This window comes from Tachyglossus aculeatus, unplaced genomic scaffold (assembly GCF_015852505.1).
Source record: "Tachyglossus aculeatus isolate mTacAcu1 unplaced genomic scaffold, mTacAcu1.pri scaffold_1_arrow_ctg1, whole genome shotgun sequence".
Classification (NCBI taxonomy): domain Eukaryota; kingdom Metazoa; phylum Chordata; class Mammalia; order Monotremata; family Tachyglossidae; genus Tachyglossus; species Tachyglossus aculeatus.
In genome coordinates this window covers 4,970,434-4,985,690 of record NW_024044915.1, presented here as the reverse complement: position 1 = coordinate 4,985,690, position 15,257 = coordinate 4,970,434, and positions in this window count along the sequence as shown.

The window sequence follows — 15,257 nt, the reverse complement described above, 5'->3', positions numbered from 1 at the left end:
GACAATGCCTCCTTTTGTTGTTTCATTGTACTCTCCCAAACGGTATGGTCTTTGCACACAGTAAGTGCTCAATAAATACAATTGAATGAATGAATGAGTGAATACTATTCCCTCCACCATGCACTGCAGTGAGTACAATGACTATGCAGTGCATAGAAGCACTGTCCACGAAATTGGAGAGAGTGGAAGTTGAGCAGCAAGATATCCATTCAGACGAGGTCCTTCAGTGGGCACATAGACTAAAATTGCGGGGTTAGGAGCACAATAGACACACATACAAAGAGACCGCCATTACCACCATTACCACCAGCACCACCAGGACCATCACCACCACTGCTTCCACAAAAAACACTGTAGCTCATTAACCGGGACAAGCAACATGGCCGAGGAGAAAGAGCAGGTGCCTCAGATTCTGGAGCCCTGCGTTCTAATCTCATCTTTGCCACTTCCCTGCTGGGTGACCTAGGATAAGTCACTTAACTTCTCTTTTCCTCAGTTTTTTTTCTCTAACTCCGTCTCTGCTGCTTCTCTTCATGCTTGTCTGACCTATTGGTTCTGTGAAATGTTATCCCCCAAGAATTTATACTGCAAAGATACATTGAGGAGGTACCCGGAAGCAGCAGATGCAACTGAATTTCTTTTCTATATCAAGAAGGGCAGTCACAATGATCACGATCTGATGGGTGACTTGACTTCTGCCCTCAGACAAGGTCACTTCTTTGTTGCCACCACAAGTTTCAAACAAGCCAACTGGTTCTATTCTGCCACTCCTTCCTTCTACTATAAGCCCATAGTCCTTAATTGGAGCATTACAGGATGCTGGAAGACTGACTCCTCCTTGAGTTTAATGTACATTATAAGCTTTGTTGATGCATAAACCTTCATCTGCTCTCCTTTTAAAAGCTTTGTGAATGTATTCCCATACACTGGGTTATCATCATCATCATGTAAAATATAAGTATTATAAGCACAATGAGTATAAATGTACGAGAAGCAGCAAGGCCTAGTAGAGCATGGTCCTGGTAGTACAAAGGACCTGAATTCTAGTCCTAGCTCTGCTACTTGTCTGCTGACTCCTTGGGCAAGTGACTTCACTTCTCTGTGCTTCAGTTACCTTTTCCGTAAAATGGGGATTAAGACTGCAAGCCCCATGTGGGGGTCTGACAGATCTACCCCAGTGCTTAGAACAGTTCCTGGTACATAGTAAGTGCTTAACAAATGTCAGAAAAATATATATCATCTTCAAGATCATTTAGTGGGTGCAATTTTGTGCTAGGTGCTTGGGAACAGAAGTGTACAAAAAATAAATTAAAGGCCTGCCCCACCCCACAAAGCGTTCATAAGCCAATCAATTCATCAGGGGTATGTAATTAACACCTACTGAGTGCAGAGAATTACCCTCAGTGCTCAGGAGAGTACAATAGAATTAGTAGACATGATCCCTGCCCTCAAGTAACTTACAATATATCAGGTAAAACAGACAAAATCAATCAGTAGCATTTATTGAGCACTTACTGTGTGCAAAACACTGTGCTAAACACTGGAAGAGTACAATAAAGTTAGTAGACATGATCCCTGCCTTCAAGGTGCTTACAGTCTAGCTGGGCGACAGACACAAAATTGAATTAGGAGGAAGCAGTAGCATAGATGGTACAATTTACACTTGTAATGGGCAGGGAATGTTTCTGCTAATTCTGTTGCATTGTGCTCTCCCAAACACTTGGTACAGTGATCTGAACATAGTAAGTGCTCTATAAATACCATTGGTTGATTGATTGATATGTACTTAGGTGCTATTGGGGGTTGCTAGTACTTAAATGCTTAGCACAGAAATGAGGATTCTGCAGTTGGAGAATATAAAGTGGCATGATAAGAACTTAATCAGGAAGAGGGATGTGATTTTAGTAGGGCTTTGAAGATGAGGAGAGTAATGATCTGGTGGATGTGAAGGGGGAAGGACTTTCAGACAGAGGAGAGGGCATGGGCAAGAGGTTGGCAGCAAGTGAGACAAGATTGGGGCTCATTGAGTAGGTTGACTTGAGATGAATGAAGAGTGTGGGCTGAGTTGTAGTGGGAAAGGAGTAAGGATAAGTAGTAATAATAATGGCATTTGTTAAGCACTTACAATGTGCCAAGCACTGCTCTAAGCACTGAGGTAGATATAAAGTAACTATGTTGTCCCACCTGGGATTCACAGTTTTAATCTCCGTTTTACAGATGAGGTAACTGAGGCACTGAGAGGTTAAGTGGCTTGGCCAAGGTCACACAGCAGACAAGTGGTGTAGCCAGGATTAGCACCCTCGTCCTCTGACTCCTCAGCCCATGCATTTTCCACCAAGCCACGCTGCTGGAAGAGACCTGACTGATTTTGAGCCTCAGGTGAGGAGTTTCTTCCTGATGGAGAGGGAAATGGGTGAACATCAGAGATTTTTAAGGAGTGGGGAGATGTGCATTAAGGATGGGAGTAGAAAGATGATCTTGGCAAAGAGAGAAGGATCGACTGGAGAGGGGAGAAACTGGAGGCAGGTAGATGAGCGAAGAAGGTGGTACAGTTGACTAACTGTGATGGGACAAGTCCAGAAGCAAGTTCTCATGAACATTTCAAACATTTAAACCAGTGCTGTACCACAAGATGTCTCAGAAGAGAACAGAATGCCCTAATCTTTTTTCCTACCACTCACTAGTCTAACCTTGTCTTATGCCATTGACATAGTGACTCCATGGATACAGCTCTCCCAGAATGCCCCACTTCCATCTGCAATCGTTCTGGTAGTGTACTCATATGGGTTTCTTGGTAAAAATACCGAAGTGGTTTGCCACTGCCTCTTTGTACACAGTAAGCTTGAGTCTCCACCCTCGAATCTCTCCCATGCCACTGCTGTCCAGCACATGTGAGTTTTGACATGTAGAAGATTGCCTTCCACTGTTCAGCCACTGCCCAAGCTAGGAATGGAGTGGGTATGCCTCTGTTCGACTCTCCCTCCCATATCCGAGACAGGTAGAGTATTGGAAACTCCCCAGGTGCGATCCTGAGAGGGGACTCACTAGCCAGATAACAGAAAATTCTCAAAATGATAAGGGGCACTGAGCGGAAGAGCAAGGGGGTGGATGGTTGATTGGCACCAATATTAATGTCTACTTTGTTCCCTTTACCCCCATCCCCTCCATAGGTGGTGGGAGCATAGGGGGGTTTATTCAGAAGGAGGAGGCTGGGAGGACACAGCAGATATTTCAAGGAGAAACCCATAATCCCAGTAGCCATGTAGTTGCTTGGAAAGAGCACAGGCCTGGGAGTAAGAGGTCCTGAATTCCAATTTCGGCTCCACCTGCTGAGTGAATCTTGGGCAATTCACCTAAATTCTCTGTGCCTTCATTTCCTCGTCTGTAAAATGGGGATCCAATACCTGTTCTTCGTACAGGGATGGTGAGCCCAATATAGGGCAGGGAATGTGTCTGACCTGATTATCGACCCCAGTCCTTAATGCTGTTTTTGGCACAGATTAACCACTTAGCACATGCAACCATTATTAGCAATCAGAAATTCAGTCTCCCAGGTGAAGTCAGATATGGGATACTGAGGCAGGCCCCATGGTCAACTCTGCTCCTGAGAATTGGGGGAAATCACTGGGGATATTGTTAATAGAGTGGCTTAGATTGGGGAGAGAATGTTTGGGGATTGAACATCTTTGTGTATGGACCTTCTGGGTTAATGCTTGTGTCAATGTCTAACAGTCTAAGAACTATAAATTATCAGTGATCAGTGAGATTATCTATGCCAAAACTAGAAAAAAACATAAGGGGATGTTGGAGTGGTTTCTTTATAATGTTCAGAGGAAGCAAAATAAAAGATGAAGGATGGGATGGAAGAGCCCCTGTCAGCAGGGAGGGAAGAAGAGGAGATTAGCTTCTGGGAAAAATAGACTGTGAGCCAAAGAAAGGCAGGGCCACCTAAACTGTCTTCAAGAAATTGAACAGGATCTCAGTCATAAAGAAGTCAATGAGGAGTGACCTTTAAACAATGGAGATAAGTGATAGTAGTGACAGTGAAGAAGCTGAAGGACAGGGAAAGTCCGACCCCCTCGCTGCTGAAGTAAGAAGAGTCCCTGAGCACATGACAGCTGAACAGATGGCAAACTTTGGGAAGAACAGTGTACAATTTACCTGGATGGGGGTAAGTAAAGATGAACGAATGAATGAATATAGAGGGGGTGGGTATGAGGTCACTTCCCCACCTCCTCTATATTCATTCATTCATTCATGCATTCATTCATATTTACTGAGTGCTTACTGTGTGTACAGCACTGTACTCTGAAGTAGCACTGTACACTTAGGTAAGCAGAATGGCTCAATGACTAGAGCACGGGCCTGGGAGTACTAATCCTGCCTCAGCCACATGTCTGCTGTGTGACCTTGGGCAATCACTTCACTTCTCTGGGCCTCAGTTAATTCATCTGTAAATTGGGGATTAAGAGTATGAGCCCTGTGTGGGACAGGGACAATGTCCAACCTGACTACCTTGTGTCTATCCCAGTGCTTCGAACAGTCAATAATAAACTGTATAACAAGCACCAAAATTATCACTTACTATTATTATTACTAAGCTCTTGGGAAAGTACAATATAACAATAAACAGACAACTTTCCTGCCCACAATGAGTTTACAGTCTAGAAGGGGAGACAGACATTAATAGAAATAAATAAATTGCAGATTTGTACCTAAGTGCTGTAGGGCTGGGTGGGGGATGAATAAAGGAAGCAAGTCAGGGAGACACAGAAGGGAGTGGGAGAAGAGGAAAAGAGGGCTTAGTCAGGGAAGTCCTCTCGGTGCAGCTGGGCCTTCAATAAGGCTTTGAAGTAGGGGAGAGTAATTGTCTGTAGGATTTGACAGACAATTATATGTCATCCTTTGGCCAGGAATAATGCAAAATATTCAGACCCACGACAGGATATGACAGAAATGCCCTGGATCTTCCAGGAAATGATGTTGGAGGCAAGGAGCCCCACCTTCAAGGATGGAACAGGGCAGGGGGGTGGGACAAGCCCGCTCCCGTCTCACAAGCCCACAACCTTGGTATCATCCTCGACTCCGCTCTCTCGTTCACCCCTCACATCCAATCTGTCACCAAAACCTGTCGGTCTCACCTCTGCAACATTGCCAAGATCTGCCCTTTCCTCTCCATCCAAACTGCTACCCTGCTCGTTCAAGCTCTCATCCTATCCCGACTGGATTACTGCATCAGCCTCCTCTCCGATCTCCCATCCTCCTGTCTTTCCCCACTTCAATCCATACTTCACGCCGCAGCCTGGATCGTCTTTGTGCAGAAACGCTCCGGGCATGTTACTCCCCTCCTCAAAAATCTCCATTGGCTACCAATCAACCTATGCATCAGGCAAAAACTCCTCACCCTCGGCTTCAAGGCTCTCCATCACCTCGCCCCCTCCTACCTCACCTCCCTTCTCTCCTTCTACAGCCTAGCCCGCACCCTCTGCTCCTCTGCCGCTAATCTCCTCACTGTGCCTCGTTCTCGCCTGTCCCGCTGTCGACCCCCGGCCCACGTCATCCCCCTGGCCTGGAATGCCCTCCCTCTGCACATCCGCCAAGCTAGCTCTCTTCCCCCCTTCAAAGCCCTACTGAGAACTAACCTCCTCCAGGAGGCCTTCCCAGACTGATCCCCATCCTTTCTCTCCCCCTCCTCTCCCTCCCCATCCCCCCGCCTTACCTCCTTCCCCTCACCACAGCACCTGTACATACGTATATATGTTTGTACGTATTTATTACTCTTTATTTTACTTGTACATATTTACTATTCTATTTATTTTATTTTGTTAATATGCTTTCTTTTGTTGTCTGTCTCCTCCTTCTAGACTGCGAATCTGCTGTTGGGTAGGGACCGTCTCTATATGTTGCCAACTTGTACTTCCCAAATGCTTAGTACAGTACTCTGCACACAGTAAGCGCTCAATAAATATGATTGAATGAATGAATGAGGGTAGAAGGGGGACTTGGGTGACAGTGCTGGATCGCTGATCTCCCTGCTCTCCCCAGGTTGAGGGCTCACTGGCCACAGCCCCGTACACCATATTCATGGTTTAGACCTGTCTCCGATAAATGGCTGCTTACTGTCATGTTGCCTTGCTTTTTGGGTAACTATGTTGGGATGCTGGGGCAGCAGAGCCATGGTTGTTTTGGGAGGGAGTTCTATCACCAGGACTCTGATATGTTCTGGTTGGAGGGTGGCTGTCACCAACACTCCCGAACACACTGTCTTCATCTTTGCTAGCCAACTTTCTAGCTGTACCTCACTCTCGACTCTCCCACCTCCATCCCCTCAATTACTGTACTTTGTAAGGTATTTGTTAAGCATTTACTATGTGTCAGACACGTACTATGTTCTGGGTGGATGCAAGATAATTGTGTTGGACACAGTCCCTGTCCCGCATAGGGCTCACTGTCTTAAATTCCATTTTATAGATAAGGTAACCGAAGCACAAAGAAGTTAAACGACTCACCTAAAATCACCCAGCAGAAAGATGCAAAGGTGGAATTAGAACCCAGGTCCTCTGACTTTTAGGCCCATGCTCCCACCACTGGGCCATTCTGCTTCTAATATTCTTCTAATCTACTCCCCTGCCTCAGAAATTCTTCCACGCCAAATCCAACAGACCACAGTCCTGCCTATAGTCAAGGCCCTCCAGAAAATCCATCTGCTCCAACGTGCCTTCCTCAATTAATTTCCAGCCTCCCAAGGCATATAAATCCACCGGCCACCTCTAGACCTTATGTCCAATCAGTCAATCAATGGTATTTATTGAGCCCTTAATGTGTGCAGAGCACCATACTAAGCACTCAGGAGAGTACAATACAATAGAGTTGGTAGATATGTTCCCTGCCCACGAAGAGCTTACAGACTAGAGGGAGAGAGACATTGAATTAAATTAAAAATGAATGAGTACATGAGTGTTGGGGGGGGGGGGGTGACGATCAAAATGTTTCATTCATTCGTTCATTCAATCGTACTTATTGAGCACATACTGTGTGCAGATCACTGTACTAAGTGCTTGGAAAGTACAATTAAACAACCAAATGAAGCAATCCCTGCCCACAAGGGGCCACAGTCTAGATGGGGGAGACACACATCAAAACAAGTAAAAGAGCAGGGTTAAAGTGTTAAAACCCCAAGTGCATTGGTGATGCAGCAGATAGGGCCAATTGGCATAGTCAGGGAAGGCTTCGTAGAGGAAATGTGATTTTAGTAGGATTTGAAGGTGGAGAGAGTGGTGGTCTGTTAAACATGAAGGGGGAGGGAGTTTCAGGCCAGAGGGAGAAAGTAAGTGGGCATCCAGAAAGATGAGATCAGGGTACCGTCTCTCTAGACTGTAAGCTTCTTGTGGGCAGGAAATGTGTCTGTTTATTCTTGTATTGCATTCTCCTAAGCACTTAGTACAGTTCTTTGCACACAGTAAGTCCTCAATAAATACAATTGATGAATGAATGAATGAATAAATAAATGAATGAATGAGTGAATAGGTTGGTGTTAGAAAAGCAGATGTATGTGGGTTGGGTCATAATTATACCCTACAACTCCTAGAGAAGAAGTTTAGCTAGAGAAGCAACATGGCTTAGTGGAAAGAGTACGGTCTTGGGAGTCAGAGGTCGTGAGTTCTAATCCCAACTCTGCTACTTGTCAGTTGTGTGTCTTTGGGCAAGTCACTTTACTTCTCTGTGCCTCAGTTACCTCACCTATAAAATGGGGATTAAGACCGTGAGCCCCACGTGGGACAGCCCGATAACCTTGAATCTACCCCACCGTTTAGAACAGTGCTTGGCATATATTAAGCACTTAACAAATACCATCATTATTATTCAATAATAATAATAATAATAACAATGGCATTTGTTAACCCCTTACTATGTGCAGAGCACTGTTCTAAGCGCTGGGGGGAGATACAAGGTGATCAAGTTGTCCCACGTGGGGCTCACAGTCTTAATCCCCATTTTACAGACAAGGTAACTGAGGCTCAGAGAAGTTAAGTGACTTGCCCAAGGTCACACAGCAGACGTGGCGGAGCTGGGATTCGAACCCATGACCTCTGGCTCCAAAGCCCGTGCTCTTTCCACTGAGCCATGCTGCTCTGCACAAAGTAAGCGCTCATTAAATACGGTTGAATGAATGTCTACTAACTATTGATTTGGACTCTTCCAAACATTTAGTACAGTGTTCTGCAAACCATCATCGTCAAATGCCATTGAGTCATTTCTGATTCATAGTGACTTTATGGATATAGCCATAGAGTTTTCTTGGTAAAAAATAGGGAAATGGTTCACCATTACCTTCTTCCATGCAATGAAAATTTAAGTCTCTGCTGTTGTCTTGGATTAACATTTTGATCACTTGATAATCCGCCTTTGACTCTATCCCATGTCACTGCTGCTCGTAAATTCAAACCATAAGTGCTCCATAAATACCACCGGATTAATGGGTTGTTTTATAACAATAATGATGGTATTTGTTAAACACTTTCTATATGCCAAGCACTGTCCTAAATGCTTCCCAAGGGCCTAGTGCATTGCAAGACACCCAGTGGGTGCCTAATAAATGCCATTATTATGACTTCCGTGTTCTGTACCTGTACCCCCAAAGAGATAGATCTTGTTCTGGACCTGTGTCTGCATGGTCAGAGACCACATTCCGGTTACTAGTGGGCAGGGAAGGTTTGGCAATACAGGCTGAGGAGAGTTGGAGAGGGACCAGCCTACTGGGGTGACCCAGCCCCTCTCCTTCCCTAACTGGGACAAACCCCGGTAAGACCTGGACCCTTTCTGAACAGTCCAGCTGAACCAGACTTCAGCCAGAGTCATTCTTGGAAAAGTGAGATGCAGGCAGACCATGTGCCTTGTCTACTGACTGGATCTGGGCTAGATTATCTGAGCCTCAGTTTTCCTAATGGGGCTGCAACAGACCATGATCAGATCAACTGCTAAAAGTGCTCTGGAATCCTCAGGAAAACCTGCATGATAAGCAGCATGGTCTAGTGGATAGAGCATGGGCATGGGAGTCAGAAGGACCTGGATTCTAAGCCAGCTCCATATATATCAGCTGTATGACCTTTGGCAAGTCACTTCACTTATCTGTGCCTCGGTTACCTCATCTATAAAATGGGGATTAAGACTATGAATCTCATGTGGGACAGGGATTGTGACAACCCTAATAAACTTGTATCTATCTGGCCCCTAGTCTGGCACAGAGTAAGTTCTTAACAAATACCTTAAAAAAGCTCTCTGGATTTGACTGAAATCTCGGTTCGGGGAAAGCAGGAAATTGTGGGGCACAGACCTCGGGAAGGGGGGAAACAGGGTACTTTGCCAGACCCAGATTCCAGGTAGACAGGCCTCGACAGGACAATTTGAATAGGTACCTCAGAGGTGCGGGTCCCAGGATAAGATCCCCTGCAACGCACCCCCATCACCACCACTTTTTTAATGGTATTTGTTAAGCACTTACTTAAGATAAGCAGCATGGATTAGTGGAAAGAGCGTGGGCTTGGGAGTCAGAGGTCATGGGTTCTAATCCTGGCTCTGCCACTTAGCTGTGTGACTTTGGGCAAGTCACTTAACTTCTCTGGGCCTCAGTTACCTCATCTGTATAATGGAGAATAAGGCTGTGAGCCCCACGTGGGACAACCTGATGACCTTGTATCTACCCTAGCGCTTAGAACACTGCTTGGCACATAGTAAGTGCTTTACAAATACTAACATTATTATTATTATTATTATTATTATTATTATTATTATGTGTCAAGCACTGTTCTAAGCCCTGGGGTAGGTACAAATTTGTTAGGTAAGACACAGTTCCGGCTCTACATGGCGCTCACAGTCTGAGTAGGTGGCAGAACAAGCATTTAATACCCATTTTACAGTTGAGGAAACTCAGGCCCAGAGAAGTGAAGTAACTTGCCTAAGGTCCTTCAGCAAGCAGTTGGCACTGTGTCAAGGGGAGAGTTGAGTGAATGCTTATAGCTGATGGTGAGGAGCTTCCTTTTATTGTGGAAGTGAAAGGACAACTACTGGAGGTTTCTGAGGGGTGGGAAGAAGTGACCTGAATATCTTTTTAGAAAAATGATGTGTAAAGCAGAGTGAAGTATGGTTTGGAGTAGGGAGAGACAGAAGGCAGGGAGGTCAGAGAGAAGACTGATGCAGAAGTTAAGGCAGAATAGGATAAGATAGGTGTGGAAAGAGGGTCCTATCAGTGAATTCACCCACTCCCTCCGCCTGAGCAACCGACAGCAAGGACACAGAACTGCTACACTACAAAGTTGTGGAACGGGAACTGTCCCATTCAGATAGACAACCTGGGAATACAGGGAGAGCTAACTGGTACGAGAAGGCTTCGTATATAGGAGGCGCTGCTATTTTTCATTGTAGGCATTTAGACCTAGCCCTGCAGAGCCTGCCCTGCTGATTAGGACTCGGACTACCTCCTGCACTTGCTTGCTGCGCTACAGCTATGTGAGTACACCCAGTAAAGAGGCAAAACTGATCACTCCGGCTCGATATCTGGTCTTTGGCTCATCATCGCCCAATCTAAAGAACTCGGGTCAGCGACCCCAGCTGACTTGGGAGGCATCTCCCCACAATAGGTTAGCAGCAGATTGGATGGAGAGTATTCTTGAGATGTTGAGAAGGTCGATTGAATATGTGGGCTGAATGAAACAGATGAATTTGGGATAATACCCAGGTTATGGACTTGTAAGACTGAGAGGATGGTGGTGAGAAACCCAGGAAGGCAAGACTGGAGAGCCATCAGAAATTTGATGACCATGTCACCTCTAGAGGAGACTGCAAAGAGACCAGGAGATATCTTCTCAGATCATCATCATCATCAATCGTATTTATTGAGCGCTTACTATGTGCAGAGCACTGTACTAAGCGCTTGGGAAGTACAAATTGGCAACATATAGAGACAGTCCCTACCCAACAGTGAGCTCACAGTCTAGAAGGGGGAGACAGAGAACAAAACCAAACATACTAACAAACTAAAATAAATAGAATAGCTATGTACAAGTAAAATAAATAAATAAATAAATAAATAAATAAATAAATAAATGAATAGAGTAATAAATATGTACAAACATATATACATATATACAGATATCCAGAGGAAAGCCAGGACATCCTGCCCCGGGTGGAGGTAGAGTACAGATGACAGGGTGCTTGGGGTCAGCTGGACCCAGCCAGAAGGAGAACACTGAGAGCAAAGACAAGGGGTCAAGATTCAAGGGGCAAAGGCTAGGCAATTGTATCAGGCAAAGCCTGGGTGTGCAAGTGGGAGCGGGGGGGAAGGGGAAGGGGCAGCTATTTTTCAAGAAGTAGGCTGTCAGAAGAGGGCTCTGGTGGTCATGGGAACTGCCCGTTTGACTAGATTGTAAATTCCTAGAGGGTAGCAATGATGTCTACTCTTCCAACTCTATTGAACTTTACCTTGTGCTTAGCTCAGTGATCTGCACATGGAGAGCCCTTTAAAGGCAGGGATCACTGGATTAAATAGCCTAGTGCAATCAGCACAGGCCTGGAGGTCAGAGGACACGGGTTCTAATCTTGGCTCCGCCACTTGCCTGCATTGTGACCTTGTGCAAGTCACTTAACTTCTCTGTTTCTTCAGCTGTAAAATGGGGATGAAGATTTAGTATTTGTTTTCCTTTCTACTTTTAGGATTCAGTACTTGTTTTCCTTCCTACTTAGATGATGAGCCTCCCACGGGACAGGGACTGCATCCAACCTGATTAGCTTCTATCCCAGAGTTTAGAACAGTACTTGACTTCCAGTAAGTGCTTAATACTATTATTATTATCATTCCCATATTCATTTATTCATTCAGTCATATTTATTGAGCACTTACTGTGTGCAGCGCAATGTACTAAGTGCTTGGGAAGTACAAGTCAGCAACATATAGAGACAGTCCCTACCCAACAATGGTATCAACTCTATTGTAATAATAATATAATGATGATGGCATTTTTTAAGTTCTTACTATGTACCAAATACTGTTCTAAGTGCTGGGGTAGATAAAAGGTAAGCAGGTTGTTCCAGGTGGGGCTCACAGTCTTAATCCCCATTTTACAGATGAGGTAATTGAGGCATGGAGAAGTTAAGTCACTTGTCCAAAGTTACACAGTTGATAAATGATGGAGCTGGGATTAGAACCCTCATTCTCAGACTCCCAAGCCCGTGCTCTTTCCACTAAACCATGCTGCTTCTCTATTGTACCCTCCCAAGTGCTTAGTACAGTACTTTGCACAGTAAGTCGGTTAATTGTATTTATTGAGTGCTTACTGTGTGCAGAGCACTGTACTAATCACTTGGGAGAGTGCAGTATAACAATAAACAGACACATTCCTTCCTAAGTGCTCAGTAAATGCCATAGATAGATTGAGGGTCACACTGTCAGTGAACCCCGCGTCTCCCTAAAAGGACAGGACACATTCATTCATTCATTCATTCATTCATTCATTCAGTCGTATTTATTGAGTGCTTACTGCGTGCAGACCACTGTACTAAGCGCTTGGGAAGTACACGTTGGCGACAGTGGATTGAAACCAAACCAACCAGAACCCTCCTGAGCCCCGCCTCCCACCTGCCAAACCCCGGTGTAGGGCATCAAACTCTGCAGTTAGGTAGCATGGGGGATCTCCCTCTAGACTGGAAACTCTTTCTGGGCAGGGAATGTATTCACCAACTCTATTATACGGTACTCTCTAAGGAACTTAGTACAGTACAAGAATAAGCACTCAATAAATAATAATAATAATAAAGATAGTACTTGTCAAGTGCTTACTATGTGCTAAGCACTATTCTAAACAAAGGGGTAGATTGAAGTTAATCAGGTTGGACACAGTCCCAGTCCCAGTCCCAGTCCCATACTCACACTCTTAGTCCCCATTTTACAGAGGAGGTAACTGAGGTCCAAGGAAGTGAAGTAACTTGCCCAAGGTCACACAGCAGACATGTGGCAGAGCTAGGATTAGATTCCAGGGATTGAGTCCAGCTATGTGGAATCTCCTAGGGATAAAACCAGAAAGATTTCTCAGAAGATCCTTGTACTCCAGATTTGAAGGAGCCCAAACCAGAGAGCTCTTACAATGGTCCAGACATAAGCCATCCAGGAAGTAGAAAATCGACTTAACTCACCACCACCAACTTCTCCCCTGCCCTTTATCCCTGCACCCAAAGGCCTAATACATTGCCTGCCTTCCTTTTCTCCTCCAGCAGAAGTAGGAACTTCGAGCCTGGCCCTCAATGCCCAGGGTAATGGCCTCTGGTCAGCCACCATATTTCCATAGGGGAGACTCCACCCTTGTTTCTGGCCCCTCATCTTCTCAACCTCCAGTTATGAGCCCTGAGCCTTGCCCAAGCCTTGCCCAATCTAATAATCTTCTACTGTATCTACCACTGAGTTCAGCACAGTCTTGGCAACATGATAAGCACTTACCAAATACTGTAACTAACTAACTCTACACAGTAGCTGCTCGATTCAGCATCCTGCACACAGTAGGTGACTTATACAAGGTTCCGTGCATAGAAGGCTCTCCATTCAGTAGGCATCCAGTATGGCATTTTGCACCCAGCAAGCACCGAGTAGAGACCTCTGTTCACATTAAGCACTCAATACAGTAGTCTGCATCAACTGGGTGCCTGGTACAGTGTTCTGAACACAGTGGGCACTCAGCGCAGGGCTCTGCCCAGAGCATTTGCCCAGTGGAGGGTTCTGCCCACAGTAGGTGCCCAGCATAGGGCTATGCACATAGTAGGTGCCCAGTGTACTGCTGTACAGGTAACAGTTGCTTCCAGGATGTTGTTGAGTATGACAGTGATGATGATGAGTAATAAGATGACCATGATGCTAATGAGGATAAAGGTGATAACATCATTCGTTCATTCAATCATATTTGACATCGTATTTGACATCATTCGGGCTGATGATGATGATGATGGGGACAACAATGTTGATGAGGAAGACAATGATAATGATGATGCAGTAGATGGTGGCACGATGACTTCGATGGTGATGCTGATGCCAGTGAAGAAGATGACCAAGATGATGAAGACAGTCTTCTAGACTGTGAGCCCGCTGTTGGGTAGGGACCATATCTATATGGTGCCAACTTGTACTTCCCAAGCGCTCAGTACAGTGCTCTGCACACAGTAAGTGCTCAATAAATACGATTGAATGAATGAATGAAGACAAGGTGATTATGATGGGGAAGACAAGGAGGATGATGATACCAATGATTATATAGTAATAATAAAAATAATGACAATAATAATAATAATTGTGGTATTTGTTAAGTTGCTTACTATGTGCCAGACACTATACTAAGCATTGGGGTAGATAATAATAATAATCATAGCTCAGAGGAAAGAGTACGGTCTTGGGAGTCAGAGGTCATGGGTTCTAATCCCAGCTCCTTCACTTGTCAGCTGTGTGGCTTTGGACAAATCACTAAACTTCTTTGTGCCTCTGTTACCTCATCTGTAAAATGGGAATTAAGACTGTGAGCCCCACGTGGGGCAATCGCTTGCTACAGTGCTCTGCACACAGTGAGCGCTCAATAAATAAGATTGATTGATTGATTGATTGTATCCCTCCCAGTGCTTAGAACAGTGCTTGGCACATAGTAAGTGCTTAACAAATGCTGTAATTATTATTGTTATTATTATTAATAATAATAGCATTTGTTAAGTGTTTACTATGTGTCAAGCCTTGTTCAAAGAGTTGAGGTAGCTGATAATAATAACGGTTGTATTTGATAAGTACTTACTAAGTGCCAAGCACTGTTCTAAGTGCTGGGGTAGTTGCAAGGTAATCAGGTTGTCCCACCTGGGGCTCACAGTCTTAAACCCCATTTTATTTGTTCATTCACTCAATCGTATTTAGTGAACACTCACTGTGTACAGAGCACTGTACTAAGCGCCTGGGAAGCACAAATCAGCAACATACAGAGATGATCCCTATCCAACACCGGGCTCACAGTTTAGAAGGGGGAGACAGACAGCAAAACAAAACAAGTAGACAGGTGTTAATATCTTAAGAATGAATAGAATTATAGCTAAATACACATCGTTAATAAAACAAATAGAGTAATAAGTATGTACAAATATACACAAGTGACATGGGAAGGGGAAGGGCAGAGGGAGGGAGGGGTGATGGGGAGAGAAGGAGGAGGAGGTGAGGAAATAAACATGGGAGCCTCAGTCTTTTA